Source organism: Pongo pygmaeus, chromosome 21 (assembly GCF_028885625.2).
Source record: "Pongo pygmaeus isolate AG05252 chromosome 21, NHGRI_mPonPyg2-v2.0_pri, whole genome shotgun sequence".
In the NCBI taxonomy this organism is placed as follows: domain Eukaryota; kingdom Metazoa; phylum Chordata; class Mammalia; order Primates; family Hominidae; genus Pongo; species Pongo pygmaeus.
The window spans coordinates 40,548,691-40,566,705 of record NC_072394.2 but is presented as its reverse complement, the minus strand read 5'-3'; positions in this window follow the sequence as shown (position 1 = coordinate 40,566,705).

Sequence of the window (18,015 nt, the reverse complement as noted above, 5' to 3'; positions counted from 1 at the left end):
TGCCCAAAGTCACACAGCTGGTAAGTTTCAGAGCTGGGACTTGAACCCAGGCAGCTTCCCTCCCCGGGAGGGAAGGGAGAAGGCCCAACCTCTACCGGCACCCTCCCCTCCTACCATGTACCAGGGCTCTCAGGGCAGGGGCCCCATACAAGCTCTGATAGCCCTCGTGGAGAGGGCTTCTGATTGGGTCCACCCTCCCACCCCTAAAGACTTTCTTCTGTCCAGCTGCCTTTGTTTACCTAGGATGCCCGCCAGCTCACCCCTTGGCCTCAAGCCAAGCTCAGAACAACAGAATGTTGATGGAGTCGGGGGAGGAGAGGCAGAGGGTGGAAGGCCAAGCCAGGCCTCCTAGAAGCATGTTTACTTGGGGCTGGCACTGGGTCAGAACATACACTCCCCCAGCCTCCCCACCTCCCTCCCCAACAGGCCTGGGCAGAGGCACAGAGACACATCTGGGAGTCCGAGAAGCCCTGTGTTCCATTTCAAAGGGGAAAGGCCAAAGGAACCCATCAAAAGCAAAAGTGATGAAAAAATGATGGTGCATACAGCCTTGAGAACGCAGGCTCTATGATGACAACCCCACCACGAGGGTCACAGGCAGGCACAAAGGACTACACGGTTCTACCCATGTGAAGTTCACCAATAGCCGCGATCGTGCTTCCCCTGGTGGGAGAGAGGCCGAAGGCAGCCTGAGGGGCTGTGGGGGCCTGGGATGGTTTTGATTTTCTTCATCTGGATGCTGGGTAAACAAGCACGTTCAACATGGGAAGATGTGTCAACCGCATATGCATGATCGCACTCTGTTTGTATGCATGATATACTTCAATGTGAGTTTTTAAAAAATACAATACTCAAGGGTTCTAAAAGTTCAAAGGGATGGAGAAAAAGGAATCAGTGTTTTTGAGTCACACTGTGCACCAGGCAATATGCGGGGCCTTCTCGGGGAGCACAGGGCATTTTTGAGGGCAGGCTTGAGGTCAGGTGCCTCGGGCAACTCAGGTCCTGAGTCCCCTCCATACCTTTTACCGGGAGATAGGGGTTCCAGTAGGGTACACCTCCTAGGGATATTGTGAGCCTTAAACAAGATGCTTTATATGTGAAAATAAGACTGTAAGGCCAGGTGCAGTGGTTGGCACCTGTAATCTCAGCACTTTGGGAGGCTGAGGTGGGAGGATCACTTGAGTCCAGGAGTTTGAGACCAGCCTTGGCAACATGGTGAAACCCCATCTCTACAAAAAATACAAAAAAATTAGCCAGGCATGGTGACATGTTCCTGTAGTCCCAGCTACTCGGGGGGCTGAAGCTGGAGGATCCTTTGAGCCTGGGAGGTGGAGGTTGTAGTGAGCCAAGATTGCACCACTGCACTCCAGCCTGGGAGACAAAATGAGACCTTCTCTCTCTCTCTCTCTCTCTCTCTCTCTCTCTCATATATATATATATATATATATATACATTTATATATATATATATATATATACATTTATATATATATATATATATATATATACATTTATATATATATGAGAGAGAGAGAGAGAAAGAGGTTTCTGAGGCCCAGAGAGGTTACAGGACAGGCCCAAGATCACAAAGCTAGAAAATGGAGCTGGGAGGCCTACTGGGCAAGCTCCATCCACAGTAATTGCTCTAACCTTCTGCTCTGTTGCCACTGGTCACAGGCTGTGGACTTACAAATGGAGAATATCTTAGACAAGGAAGTCAGAGAAGGCCTTTCTGGGAAGCTACTATGGAAGCTGAGAGCCTGGGGAGGAAGAGTCAGTCCAGAAAAGGGTGAGGGGTAGGTGGGGCAGTTTGTGAGCTGGGGAGTTTGTGAGCTGGAGTGTTTTGTGAGCAGGGGAGTTTTTGAGCCCAGAAGAGGGGGAGGGGTAGGTGGAGAAGTTTGTGAGCTGGGGCTGGGGTGTTAGGCAGGGGCCAGAGGTGAGCACCAGGCAGAGGCGACTTCCTGGGAAGCTGATGACATTTAAGCCTCAGGGAGACTCATCTGCAGGGGCCCGTACTAGGAATCCCAGGAAGCCGGGCAGTGTTTACACAGGGCAGGGACACAGGTCGCTATCAGGAAGCATCTGAATGCACACGTTTCTGGGAAACAGGCTCAGAAACACTCAGAAGAAAGGAATCGAAACTTGAAAGTCTCCAGCAGTTTGTTGTGATTTCTTTTCACATTCTTTATAAATATTTACTTTTGTACTCAATTTACTCAATTTATCATTTTCTTTTACTTTTATCTTTTTTGTGTACTCAATTTATCATTTTCTTTTATCTTCTTCTTTTTTTTTTTTTTTTTTTTTTTTAGACAGAGTCTTGCTCTGTCACCCAGGCTGGAGTGCAATGGCACAATCTTGGCTCACTGCAACCTCCGCCTCCCAGGTTCAAGCGATTCTCCTGCCTCAGCCTCCTGAGTAGCTGGGATTACAGGCACATGCCACCACACCTGGCTACCTTTTGTACTTTTAGTGGAGACAAGGTTTCACCACATTGGCCAGGCTGGTCTTGAACTCTTGACCTCAGGTAATCCACCTGCCTCAGCCTCCCAAAGTACTGGGATTACAGGCGTGAGCCACCATGCCTGGCTTCTTTTTCTTAAAGACATTCCCTCAAACTTAAAACTATGATGTGGTATCACAGCCTCCTTATGAGAATGACTAAAAATGAAAAAGCAAAAAATAGATAAATAGATACACACATATATGTGTGTGTATCTACCTATTTGTGTGTGTGTATATATATGCATACATATGTATACATGCGTATATATATGCATACATATGTATACATGCGTATATATATGCATACATGTGCATACATGCGTATACATGCATACATGTGCATACATGCGTATACATGCGTATATATGCATACATGTGTATACATGCGTATATATGCATACATGTGTATACATATGCGTATATATGCATACATGTGTATACATATGCGTATATATGCATACATGTGTATACATATGCGTATATATGCATACATGTGTATACATATATGCATATATGTATATGTATATATGTATGTGTGTATATATGTATATGTGTATATATGTGTATATATGTATATGTGTATATATGTATATATGTATATGTGTATATATGTGTATATATGTATATATGTATATGTGTATATATGTATATGTGTATATATGTATATATACGTATGTATATGTACATATATACACTCACACACATCTATATAGCTCCTGATATGGGCCAGGGCCAGGTGCTGATTTAGGTCCTGAGGACAGGCTTGTCCCAAAGAGCATTCAGACAGACCACCAGTGTGAAGTGAGAGGTGCCAGGAGGAAAGGACTAGGGCTCAGAATAATGGGGATCCATATATATACACACACACACACACCCCATATGTGTGTTTACATATCTACACACACAGTATATATGCACACATACACTGTGTGCATTGCATGGATGAACTAGGTCCTACCACACACACATACTGTGTATACCCACACACGCACACACACACAAGGTGTCAGTGAAGATGTGGAATGGCAGGACTTTCCTCCACAGCTAGGAGGAGAGAGGAAGCTGGTGCGGCCACTCTGGAACACAATTTGCAGTCCCCGAATCTTCTGAAGTGGAACATTCATCTCTCCCTGTGAGCCAGCAACTCCCCTCATGGATGACTCAACAGAAATGAGCCCTTATGTCCCCCAAAAGACACATGCAAGAATATTCATAGCAGCTTTTCCCCCAGATATCCCAAAGCTGAAAACAACCCCAAAATGCAACCCTTGCTGAGTGGACATAGAAGCTGTGGTATTGTCATTTCAAAGGCCGCTATAGGAATGAGAGGAAACAAAGTACAGCTGCATGCAGCAAACGTGGTTGAATCTTGCTAACATGTTAAGTAAAAGATGCCAGACTCTTGCCAGGCGCAGTGCTCACGCCTGTAATCCCAGCACTTTGGGAAGGCCGAGGCGGGCAGATCAGTTGAGGTCACGAGTTTGAGACCAGCCTGGCCAACATAGTGAAACCGCATCTCTACTAAAATACAAAAATTAAGTGGGTGTGGTGGCACACAACTGTAATCCCAGCTACTCAGGAGGCTGAGGCAGGAGAATCGCTTGAACCTGGGAGGCGGAGCTTACAGTGAGCCGAGATCACGCCACTGCACTCCAGCCTGGGTGACAGAGTGAGACTCCATCTCAAAACAACAAAAAAAGGTGCTAGACACCAGGGCACGCACTGGATGATTTCAAACACATAAAGTTCAAAACCAGGCAAAACTCATCTATGATGTCAGAAGTCAGGCGAGTGGTTATGTTTAAGGGATGGATAACAAGAAAGGGTTACCGAGAGGCTTCTGGGATGCTGGGAATAATGGTCCAATTCTTTTTGTTTGTTTGTTTGTTTGTTTGTTTGAGACAGAGTCTCCCTTTGTTGCCCATGCTGGAGTGCAGTGGGGCAATCTTGGCTCACTGCAAGCTCCGCTTCCCGGGTTCAAGCGATTCTCCTGCCTCAGCCTTACGAGTAGCTGGGACTACAGGTGTGTACCACCATGCTTGGCTAATTTTTATATTTTTATTAGAGACAGAGTCTCACCATGTTGGCCTGGCTAGTCTCAAACTCTTGACCTCAGGTGATCCACCTGCCTTGGCCTCCCAAACTCCTGGGGTGTAAGCCACCACGCCTGGCCTGATTCTTGACTTGAATGTCAGTTTACATGAGCATGTTGAGTTTGGGAAAATTCATCAAGCTATAGACACGATTTGTGCCTTCTCTGTATGCATGTTCTACTTTAATGAAACTCTCTCCTCCGATGGTATAAGGTTTAGGCCTCTTAAAACTTGACCTGGTGATGGGGGCAGGGAGTGAGACCTCAAGAACAAGAAAGGAATAGGGGAGGTGGGGGTGGGATTGTTTGGGCGAAGGCAGGAAGACTGGAATCACATAGGGGCAACCAATGGGGGTGGGGGGCCAAGAGCTAGAGGGAGGTTTGGTTTCTGATTGTTCTGCACTGAGAGTCAATCAACTTTTGCCCAGCCAGGCCTAAAGCCAAGATTTGTACACCAGCCCTGCCCAAGCTGAGCGCCCTGGCACCACCAGACCCCACTCCCCTTGGAAGACAACTCCCTTTTGGCCAACTCCCCCTTCATTCCTTCCCAGACCTGGCCAATCCTGCTTGTGGAAACTCTGAGGAGCCGCCCCACACCCAGTTTGTGGCAGCCACCCAAACACTCATCACCACTCTGACAATTTTTCCTCTTCAATCATGAGTCTGATTTTTCTTTTTCCTCTTCCCTGTTTCATGAACCCAAGCTTTTGTGAGGCCCTCTTGGAGGCAGACTTCAAGCTTGATGATGTCGCGTCTTGTTTCACTGGGGGCCCTGGTGGCCCTGGCGAAGTGGATGGTGCTAACCTATTTTACAGATGAGGAGAGTGAGGGCCAACAAGGTGAAGTGACTTAGGGCCAAGATCACCACCCAACAAGGGACAGAGCTGGATTTTAACAATAACTACAGGCTGGGCGCAGTGGCTCACGCCTGTAATCCTGACACTTAGGGAGGCCGAGGCAGGTGGATCACGAGGTCAGGAGCTCAAGACCAGCCTGGCCAGCATGGTGAAACCCTGTCTCTACTAAAAATACAAAAAATTAGCCGGGCATGGTGGCACACACCTGTAGTCCCAGCTACTCGGGAGGCTGAGGCAGGAGAATTGCTTGAACCCGGCATACGGAGGTTGCAGTGAGCCAAGATCGCACCATTAAACTCCAGTGTGCGACAGAGAGAGACTCCATCTCAAAAACAAAAACAAGCACAAAAACAAAAAAACAATAACTACAGTAACAACTTCACCCCCACATGTCAGCACTAAGCAGTGGCTGGCTCTGTGCTAAGCACTATGAGTATGTGTGCCCATCCAGTCCTCACGATGAGCCAGTAAAGGAAGCTGCAATTATTATCAGTCCTGTTTTTTACAACTGGGTTTTGAAGTCTTACAGGCACAGAAAAGTACAAATTATAACAGCCTGATGAGTTTCCACAAACTGAACCTGCCCATGGGACTCACCCCACATTACAAAACAGAACACAAGATATAATACCAAAAACATTGGTAATAAAGGAGAAGACTGATAAACTGGACTTCATAAAAATTTAACACTTTTCCATCTCATAGAATGTCATAAAGAAAGTGAAAAGACAAGCCACGGGATGGGGGAAACATTTGCAAATTATATATCTGAGTCTAGCATCCAGAATATATAAAGAACCCTTGCAATTCAACAATAGGAAGGTAAATAGTCTCGGTGCAGTGGCTCATGCCTATAATCCTAGTGCTTTAGAAGGCTGAGGCAGGAGGATGTCTTGAGGCCAGGAGTTCAAGGCCAGCCTGAGCAACATAGCAAGACCCCATTTCTAAACAAACAAACAAAGAAAACAATTAGCTGGACCTGTGGCACATAATAGTCTCAGCTACTTTGGAGGCTGAGGCAGGAGGATCCCTTGAGCCCAGGAGTTTGAGGCTGCAGTGAGCTATGATGGCACCACTGCACTCCAGCCTGGGTGACAGAGTAAGACCTTGTCCCTCTGCCCACAAAAAGATGGGCAAGGGATTTGAATAGGCATTTCTCCATAAAAGCTATACAAATGGCTAATAAGCACAAGAAAATGTGCTCATGTTCAACATCATTAGCCACTAAGAGATGAAAATCAAAACCACAGAGAGATGCCACTTCACCCCCAGCAGGATGCTATGATGTTGCTAATATGTTATGTGAGCTATAAATAAACTTTTGTGCAGGCCACTGAGATTTGAGGGTTGTTTGTTACTGTATCAGAACCCAGCAGAACCTGGCTGACGCAGTCTCTGACGCAACAATGATAATCCTGTAATTTATGGCTTCGCCTGAAGAGGATGAGTGTTTTCTTTTTTCCTGATGGAGAAGCTGTGGCAATCCATATAATAAAGCGATAGGAGAGAGGGCTGAGGTTTGTGGGGAGGAGAGCAACATAGGAAGAGGAAAGAAAAACTGTATAGGCTGGGGCAGAGGAGGAATGCTTTTGTCAACAGTAGAAGGAGGATGACGTTTGACTAAGGAAGGAGAGGAAAGGATGATAATAAATGGATGCTGAGGATATGGTTTCCCTTTATGTCCTTTGAGAAACAGTGTGGTGCTCCCTTCTAATTACTTTTGGCTGCTGAATTGGGCTTTGTGTGGAACATAGTCATGAAAACATGTAACTGTGATATAATAGTCAGTGCCATAATTAAAGCATTTACAGAGGCTAATGGGCCTCTGTAAATAAGACAGATAATAACAAGTGTGGGCAAGGAGGTGGAAAAATTAAAACCTTCATACACTGCTTCTGGAAACATTGAATGGTGCAGCTGTTTTGGCAACAGTTCGGCAGTTCTTCAAAAGGTTAAATATAGAGCTATCATCTTACCTATCAATCTCATTCCTGGTGGAATTACAGAATAAAAAACATATGCCCACATAAAAGTTGTACACAAATATTCACAGGAGCCAAAAAGTAGAAACAACCCAAGTGTCTATCAATGGATGATAGTAACATCCATTCTTTGAATGCAGTGAATAAAGGAGTAAACAAAATACAGTATGTTCATGCAATGGAATATTATTCTGCAATAAAAAGGAATAAAGTACTGATATATGCTACAACATGGATGAAACATTAAAACGTTATTGTAAATGAAAAGTGCCAGTCACAAAAGACCGCATATGGTACGATTTCATTTATATGAAATGTTCAGAATAAATAAACAGATAGAAGATGGATTAGTGGTTGCTTATGGCTGTGGTAGTGGGAGGGACAGGAGGATAAGGAATGACTTAATGAGTAGTTTTCTTTTAGGATGATGAAAATGTTCTAAAATTAAATTATGATGATGGTCACACGACTCTTAAATATACTTAAAACCATTGAATTGTACACTTCAAACAGGCGGACTTCACGATATATGAATTATATCTCAATAGAGCGTGTAAAGTAAAAAGATAGTCCATGCCTTTATTCATGCTGTTTTCCTACTTGAATTGCCCCTACCTTCTCCTATGTCTTTGGATATCCAAAAGTAACAGATTTCTAAGGCCTGACTCAGATGCCATTACAGATTTCCTTAATATGTTCCAATCAGAAGCAATTTTTCTCTCCTCTGAACTCCCACGCCAATTCACCATCATTCACTCAGAGATTATTTAAAAGGCACCAATCATGTGCCTGGCATTTTTGACATTTTACATGATTACTTAAGGGCCCATTCATCTCTGCTACTCTACTACAAACTTTGAGAGAGAAGATTGTATCTTACCTCCTGCATACTCAGAACCCAACAATGTGACCAGCACACAGTTGGCATTCAAAGAAGGTATGTGGAATTCATTCTAAATATCCTTTTTCTCATATCAGCCTCCCCCCAGGGAAACAGGTCCTTCATGGAAGGTTCCAGGCCTGATTCATTATTGCATGCCCTAGAGAATAGCCTAGAACTTAATAGAAGTTTGTTTGTTTCTTTGTTTTTTGAGTAAACATAAAATGATTAAATGATGATGGCTTTAGTTTCTACCATGACTGTCCAGCCAAAGGTTTTAAAAGGAGATGAGACTTACCTCCAGATTTGGGAGGATGGGTACAGATAAGTGAGGATTAGCAATCTAGATGGGGAACCGCAGGCAGGAAGGCATGTTACCTTACAAATATCTACTGGGAACAGAAACCATGAAAAGTACCAGCAGAATTAAAAGAGAACCAAATACTGATGGTTGCACAACATTATGAATGTATTTAGTACCACTGAACTATAAACTTAAAAATGGTTAAGATGGTAAGCTTTATGTTACATATATTTTACAACAATTTTAATAACTGAAAAAATAGAGAAATTCAAATAGAACTTCTAGAAATGAAAAATACAATAACTGAACCATAGAAGTCGATGGTTGGGTTTGATAGAAGATTAAACAGAGCTAAAGAAAAACATGAGTGAGGCAGAAGATAAATGATCCAGAATATAGTACAGAGAAGTAGATAGGTGTAAAACATAAAAGAGAAGTTGGGAGACATGGAAGACAGGATGAAAATATCTGACATCTATTTAATAGCAGTTTCAGAAAAATACAAGAGAGAAAATGGGGCAGACACACTAACTGAAGAAATAATGACAGAGAACTTTCCAAAACTGATGAGAGGTACTAATCCACAAATTCAAAAATCCCAACAAATCTCAAGGAAAGTGATAAGAATAAATCCATGTCTAGACATCACAGCAAAGCAGAAAAACATCACAGACAAAGAGAAAAATCTAATGAGCAACGAGAAAATATGAAAAATAACCTTTAAAGAAATGACAGAGTGATGAAGACTTCTCAACAGCAACAACGGAGCCAGGTGATAGTAACATGATACCTTCAATGTGCTGAAAGAAATTAACCACCCAACTAAAATTCCATGCTCATCAATATGTACTTCAAGAATAAGGGTTAAATAAAGGCATGCTCAGACAAAAAAGAATAGAGCACGTTCTGCTTGTTGAAACTTGCTAAAGTGTACACTTTATGTAGAAGGAATATGAACCCTGACGGAAGGCTTGAGATGAAAGGAGAAGTGAAGAACAAAGAAACTGATCAATCCATCTGCCAGTCTAGCTGAGCACTGATTACATAAAACAATAACATTAATGTCTTGTGGAGTTTATCTTTTTAAAAAAATAATTAGAATACACCAAAACTATGGCGTATATGTCAAATTAGAGTAGCAGTGTTCTAAGGCCTGGAAGAAGAGCAATGGTACTGATTATATTTAGACTTCAGTTAGTTAAATATTCATGTTGCAATTTCAATGATAACATTAAAAGAATAAAAACAGTGTGTAATCCCCAAACTAGTGGAGAGGGGAAATAGAATGAAAAAGTAATCAGTTCAAAATGGGAAGGAAGGAAGGAAGGGAGAAAAGGAGGGGGGGTAAGAAGAAAGGAAGGAAGGAGGAAGGGAGGGAGGGAGGAAGGAAGGAAGGATGGAAGGAAGGAAGACAGGGAGGGAGGGATGGAGGGAGGGGAGGGGAGGGGAGAAATCACAAAATAAGCTAGTGGGTTTGCACCCATATACATTGATAAATTATATTAAATATCAAAAGACCAAATGCTCCAGTTGAAAGATGAAGATTCATGAAGATTAATTAAAGAGAAACAGCACAAAAAAATTAGAAATAAAAAAATGGACATCACTATAGATGCTGCCAACATTAAGAAAAAAGAGGCTATTTTGAAAAATTTTGATCCAATAAATTTGAAATTTTAAGCGAAATAAGCAACATACTAGAAGGTACAACATTCCAATTTTGATTTAAGACAAAATAAAAAACCCTAGATAGTCCTTTAACAGTTAAAGAAATTGAATCAGTTGTTAAAACCCTTCCCATAAGAAAACTTCAACCTCAGATGGCGTCATTGGTAAGTTCTATCTAACATTCATCTTTGATAATCTCTTCCAGAGAACAGAAAAAGAGTGAATAAACTCCAGTTCATTTTATGAGGCTGAACTACCTAGGAGGCTGAGGCTGGGGTATCCCTTGAGCCCAAGAGTTCAAGGCTGCAGTGAGCTATGATCAAGCCACTGCACTCCAGCTTGAGTGACAGAGAATGAGATCCTGTCTCTAAAAAAATGAATAAATAAAAAATAAATATTAGCCTCCCAAAATTCAACATTATTAAAAAATACCACAACCCCCTAGAATTCATTCTCCTCCCTGCAGCCAGAGGGAGTTTCTCAAACATAAATCCAATCATGCACGCCCTTGCCTAGCCATTCAATGTCTCCCTGTTGTCCTTACCATGAGCTGCATGGTCTGGCACACTCCTGCCTCTCTCTGTCAGTTCCCCAGTCACCCATTCTACTGTAACCAGACTGGACTTTTGTGATTTCTCAAAATATCCCAAACTCTTTCCCTCTTCAGGGCCTTTGCACAAAGCTATTCTGTGGTGTTCTACTTATTTCTTATACTCTAAAAGTTAGAGACATAACATAGTAATTTATTGCTGGGCGCAGTGGCTGACGCCTGTAATCCCAGCACTTTGGGAGGCCGAGGCAGGCAGATCACTTGAGGTTGGGAGTTTGAGACCAGCCTGACCAACATGGTAAAACCCCGTCTCTAATAAAAATTTAAAAATTAGCCAGGCATGGTGGCGGGCGCCTGTAGTCCCAGCTACTCGGGAGGCTGAGGCAGGAGAATTGCTTAAACCTGGGAGGCAGAGGTTGCAGTGAGCCGAGATCACACCACTGCACTCCAGCCTGGATGATAGAGCAAGACTCCATCTCAAAAACAAAAACAAAAACAGAACAGTAATTTATTATGTTTCTGGGGTTGACTGTGTCCAGTTCAGTATTTCTTTCTGCAGTTGCAGTCAGATGGGGGATAGGGCTGCAGTCATCTGAAGGCTCGAGGGCTGGATGTTCAAGACAGCGCATTCATATGGTGGGCAGTTGATGCTTGCTGTTGGCTGAGAGCCCAGTTACATGGTTGGCCACTCCATGTGGCTTAGAATTCTCCCAGCATGGCAGCTGGATTCCAAGAGGAAGTGGCCTAAGAAACAGAGTCCTAAGAACCCAGAAGCAAAAGCTACTGGAGTAGTTAAAGGTTACATCCAGAAATAACACAGCATCACTCCTGCCTTATTCCATTGGTCAAAGCCATCACAGGTCCCACCCAGAATCAAGGCTGGAGAAATAGACTCCATCTCTTGCTGAAGGAGTGGTGAGTCACACTGCATAAGAGCGGGTGTGATGGGAGATACTGTTGAAGCCATCTTTGGAAAATGCAGCCTGCCATAGCTAGTCTCTTCTTGTCATTCATGCCTGCCCTTAAATGTTTCATGCCTTTCCCTGTCCACCCTATCAAGGGTAGTCACTGTGTCATGTCACTCTATTTTAATTTTTGTCATAGCACTTATTATCATCTGGCATTACGTGATATCATTGTATAATATTTGCCTTTCTACAGCTGAACCTAAGCTCCTTAAGAGCTGGGACTTTGTCTTGCTCAGTGCTATGTCGCTCCCTCCTCATGAGGGCAGGGCACATGGTAGGTGCCCAGAGACTTACTGAATTATTGAATGAAGCTTCTGGGGGAAGGTTTGCACTCGGCAGGCAGAAAGCTCTTTTGAACATCCAGAGATGAACCTTGTGAGAACAGGCTACTGCACACGTCATTGAGTTCCCTGTTACCGGCAGGGTTCATGCAGGGACAGGATGGGCTGCCTCCAGGAGTGCTAGAGAAAGAACTTGGACTCAGAGGGAGAGGCTGGTCCTTCCCCATGCTGGACCTCAGCTCTTCTCACCTTGGGAGCCAGCCTCTCTTCTTTTCTTTGGCTCCTCTTAAAGTCAACCTGATCCCTCTGGTTCTCTGGGGATAATGAGCCAGGATTTATGGCTCCACTTCAATCCCTAATATTGTCACTGTCCATTCAACCTCCCCTAGGCTCTGCTTTCACAGAAAACCCACAACGGTTATTTCTCCTCCCTTTCCCCTAACCCCGCCCCACCAGGCTTATCTTCCTATTTCAAGTTTTCTGGCAGAGAACACAGCTCCCCGTGTGGTGGGCATTGCGCTGGAGGCCTCTCCACACACAAACTTGAGGGAGGTCACTCTGTTACAAGCCTCCAAAGGCACCCTATTGCCTAGAGGAATGTTTTCTCCATACCACAGGCCCCTTTGATTAAAGCGAATCCTTCCTTGAACCACCACCACCACCACCACCACCACACTGAGCTCTCACTGTGTGCCTGGCACTGTGTTCTGGGCTTTGCCTGTTTGATCTCACTGAATTCTCCATAATTCCTCAGGAGAGAGGGGTTATTATTGGCTCCTCAGGTCACACAGTATGGGGACTTGGGACTGGAACATTCTCTGTTCAGACCACACATTTGTGAAACACTGCGTGACCTGGTTTTGTTTTGTTTTTGTAACTCTGTCTTCCAAACAAAATTGTACTTGATCCCCTAATGGCTCAGCACAGAGTAGTAGAGCTGCTTTCGGAGGAGCGGGGAGTAGGGGGGTCAGGAGCCCTGCCTCCTCAACTCTCCCATCTTCTTCCTCGAAGCAGCTCCCCCAAACCACGGAGGCACCACATCCATCAAGCTCCCCATGGTGGGGCCAAGGAAGCAGAGCGGATGATCAGGCGGACTCTGGAGTCAGAGAGCTCTGTGCTTTCCAGCTACACAAACCTGGGCCTCGGTTTTCTCCTGCAGCATGGCACTGATGGGCATGCTTACTTTGGGAGGGTTACCATGAGGATTAAACAAGATGGGGATGGCAGGGCCTTATCACCCAGGAGGTGCGCCTTGCATGTGGGCCTGGTTTATCAGCAATCTCTGGGGTTTAGGGGAGCTCCTCAACACCTCCCTCTGGACTCAAAACCACAGGCCCAGGGCCGGGAGCTGAGGAGTTAAGGCAGCCCTGACCCCTGCCGGGGACACAGGCCGATCAGCTGTGCCGGCCCTACTCGCAGCTGGTGCATCGTGGGCAGATGCAGGGAGGCAAAGCTGCTAATGAATCTGTCAGTTTCCAGAATGTCCCTCCTCCCGCCACCCGCCCCCCACAACAGAATGCTCCTGCCCTGACAGGCGCCACAGGACGGCTGAGGCCCAGCTGGCAGCAGACCCAAACGTTGGTTGAACCACTGGGTAACTCTGTAATGAACGGTCCCCCAAGCTGGAGGCATTAACCTTGCTGCCCACCTGGAAGTCTGGGCTCTGGGGTTAACCCTTCCCTTCCCAGCCCCAGCCCCAAGAGCTCAGCTCGTGGCAGAAGGGCTGTACTGATTACCCATTGCTGCTGAACTGATGACCCAAAAACTTAGCAGCTGGAACTAATAGTGGTTTCTCTGTTTCTTTGGCTTCGCTGGGTGGTTCTGACTCAAGGGTTTTCTCGAGGTGTTGGCCTTGGTTGTGGTCATCTTAAGGCTCGGCTGGTGGAGGGTCCAATTCCAAACTCATTTACTGCCGGTTGGCAGGCCTCAGAAGAGCTATCTCCAAGATCATCTGTATGAGTTCAAGGTTACAGTGAGCTATGACTGTGCCACTGCAGCCTGGATGACAGAGTAAGAAGAAAGAAGAGAAGAGAAGAGAGAAAGAAAGAAAGGCAGAGGGAGGAAGGAAGGGAGGGAGGGAGGGAGAAAGGAAGGAAGGAAGGGAGGGAGGGAAGGAAAGAAGGAAAGAAGGAAAGAAGGAAGGAAGGAGGGAGGGAGGAAGGAAGGAAGGAAGAGAGGGAAGGAAAGAAGGAAAGAAGGAAAGAAGGAAGGAAGGAGGGAGGGAGGAAGGGGAAACATCTGTTGAATTGAAAAAAAGATTTAAGTCCTTGTGCAGCTGATAAAACTACAACTTTGAAACATAAATTCGTTGGAATCACAGAACTCCGGGGCTCAAAGGGGACTCAGAAACCATCCGGCCAAACTGATTTTCTCATTTTCAGAGGAGGAAACTGAGGCCCAGAGACAGGAAGGACTACCCAGGCTGCAGTCAGTAAGGACAGAGATGAGAGGCCGGGCCTCTGGGGTGACCCCTTACCTGCTGTTTTCCATCAGTCACAAGCCCCATCTACCTTCTGTCACCACCTAACCTTCACCACTGGCATTTGACAAATGCTAACAGGTCACTCCATCAGCCATCGGCACAAAGGCTGGAAGTCACTGGGAAGCCTCCTTTCTGGTAAATTATTTTCTCAGTTTTGGAAATACCTAAAGATGCACAATCAGTCTAGAAAATAGGCCAGGTGCCGTGTCTCAAGCCTATAATCTCAACACTTTGAGAGGCCGAGGCAGGAGAACTGCTTGAGGGCAAGAGTTTGAGACCAGTCTGGGCAACATACGAAGACCCTATCTCTACAAAAAATGTGAAAATTAGCTGGGCATGGTGGTGCTTGCCTGTACTCCCAGCTACTCAGGAGACCAAGGCCAGAGGATTGCTTGAGCCCAGGAGTTTGTGGTTACAGTGGGCTATGGTCACACCACTACACTCTAGCCTAGGCAACAGAGTGAGACCCTGTCTCTTAAATTAAAAAAAAAAAGGAAAAGAAAGAAGGAAAGAAAGAAAACAATCATTTACCCCAAATCAAGAACCGGCTCTGCTTTGGAAAACTCTCCACTGTGAGCTTCTCCCAGGTGGAGGCCTAAACTTGTTGAGCTGGCAGGGGCCACAGACACTCTAGGCTAATTCCAGAAGGGGTAACTGAGGCCAGAGAGGGACAGAGACTTTCCTGAGGTCACACAGGTCATCAGTGTCAGGGCTGGGACCAGAACTAAGGCCTCTTCACCCTCAGGCCAATGTTTCCACACTAGGCTGCAGGTGGCAGGCCAGGATGAACTTGAAGAAAGCTACAGACTGTGACCCAAGGCTAACAGAATTTTCTTATACAAGGGGTTCTTACTAAGACCGCGGTCAGCTGCGTAGACTCCTGCCCTAGATACTCAGCAGAGAGTAACTCTACTTGCAAAAGTGGCAAACTGGTGTTCCAAAAAGATCCAAATTAGTTTCCAACATTTAAAATCGAGAGATTCTTACATACAAATCTAGGTTTTCAGCTTCCTCTTAGAAAAATCGGACAATCTGGCGATGCAGTCCGGCATGCCGACACCTGGCTGACCTGAGCAGTGGCTGTCTGCAGAGGCAGGAACACCGTCTGTCTCTCCTGTCCAAGTGGGCCAAATTCCCTCCTCCTCACTGCCTTCTCAGCCTTTGTAGGCATTGGAGATTACAGCCCCTCTTCTACTTGAGTTTGCAGAATACCCTCTATAACGTACTTCCCAGGTAAGTGGCTTCTTTTGCTGCCTCCAGGGACCAGGAGTTCACTACCAGTCTGTTCCATTGTTGGCCGCGTAGATGATGGTGGGGGGAGCTTGACTGAAACCACAGCATCTCTGAAACCGTGTATAACGGTCATGCTACAATGTAATCCCAGAGCCTAATAAACTTTATTGCCTCATAACCAGAACTCTCCGTGCTTGTTTTGGCTGAGGAGATAAGAAATCTACCACTAGGAATGGCTTTACACACTTGTAGGCCATTGAAATAAAGTCCAGACACCACTGCATTCCGGGTAAACTAGGGGTCAGGTCTGGATGGCCTTTTTGAGGTTTCAAAGGCAACCATGGCAAATATCAAAAGAGAGTTTGGAGGTCCTACCTACTTTGGGTTCTTAAGCAATGACGGCTCTCATATAAATTGCTTTCCCATGACTCAGGCCAGGCCGAGCTGACTCCTGACCTTGCCAGGAGCTGTCACCACCATCCCTGTGTCATAATCCACGGGAGGAAGCGGGGAGGGTCTCATAGCAATGTCAGGCCACTGTGCACTTCATCAGGAAGCGGCCTGGGAAATTTGAGCAGACACTCTTTATAAAGTTCTTGGCGAGCTTCAAAGTTTGGAATGTTAAAATAGCAAGTGTGTTCCTACCACACTTATCAGCAGTCCAATCTCAAAGCCAACAGAAATATGAGTCTGGACTATTGGATCTGGGAGGGGCCTTATATGCTTCATCTCATCCCATTCTGCACCTTAACCAAGAAGCTCCTTACAGCATCCCAGCTGAGAAGGGTCAGCCAGCCTCGGTGGGGGCAACATGTCTTCCTGGTCATGGGGCAGAAGCCCTCCCCACTGGAACATCCGTCTCTTGCCCCAGTTTTATCCTCAAGGCAAGAACCATTTTTGTGCTCCATGTTCATCCACAGCCATTGAGCCCCACTGTCCTTGCTTTTTCTTCACTTACAGGCTAAACTGTTCCCCATCATCCATTCCTTCCTGGGAGGACTTGGTTTTGAGGCCTGGCCACCCTCCTGCAATTGGCCAGGGTCCTTCTCCAGGATCTTCTTGCAACAGCTGTGACCTTAAGCAGACACAGTTCATACTCCAGGACCTCCCGACTGGGTCCAGCTGTGCCCCATCTCAGGCTGTCACTCTCTGAGTTTGCACAGATTGTTCTGTATCAGCAAACAACTTGTATTGATTTGGCAGATATATAGCTTGTTACTTGAGCAATAGCAATTCATGAAGTCCCCATAACTTTATGAGATAGAGCCTATTATTATCCTTCCCAGTGTACAGATGATGAAACCAAGACACAGGGAAGTGAAGTCACTTGGCCAAAGAGCAGGTTAGGTAATGAGATCCAGACTTAAACTCAGATCACTGGGGTCTGGAGCTGCTGCCTGTAAGCATCCCAGTGCTGTCTCTCATTGCAGTTGTTCATGTCAAACATGGGGAGAAGGCTTCCAGGGAGATGTGGAAATACTTAGGCCTTCCCGATACGTCAGCCCCATGCCAAGAAGTGATTTGTCCCAAGTCACCCAGTTCTGCAGTGATGAAGTAGGGACTTCAACTGGGTTCCAAATTCAGGGCTCTTTGCCCAAGACAAGAGCATGTGAGTGGACTAATCTGATTTAATTGAAGTAGAAACAAATCCTCCAGGGTAGCAATGTCACAGAGATCCTATCCAGGGAAGCAGAATGCATGTAACCTGGCTTTGAGCCCGGATGCAGATCTGACAGGCCATAATGACACAATGGGCCCCTGGGCCAAGGAGAGGAGAACTGCCCAATCTAAGTATCTGAGAGTTTGAAAGAGCACATGTTAGGAAATACACAGAAACCTCATTAATTCAGAGCCCAATAACTCAAAAGCCGTCATGATCTCTGCGGGCTGAAGTGCATATCACATCAATCTGGAGATCGGCAAACTCTTTCTTGTAAGGGGACAGAGAGTAAAGATGTTGGGAAAGGCAGACACAGCCTGCTGGCCCTTGTGTGGTTGCATAAGAGCCTGCCTCTGGCCTGGAATATTTCCATACAGGAAAGTAAAGAACCCTCAAAGCCTGTGCTGGGTATATCACCTCTCTTGGAAATGTCTTTTCCTGTTCTGGGCTTGATGTGTACTTTTTTTTTTTTGAGACAGAGTCTTGATCTGTCACCCAGGCTGGAGTGCAATGGCGCGATATCGGCTCACTGCAACCTCCACCTCCCGGGTTCA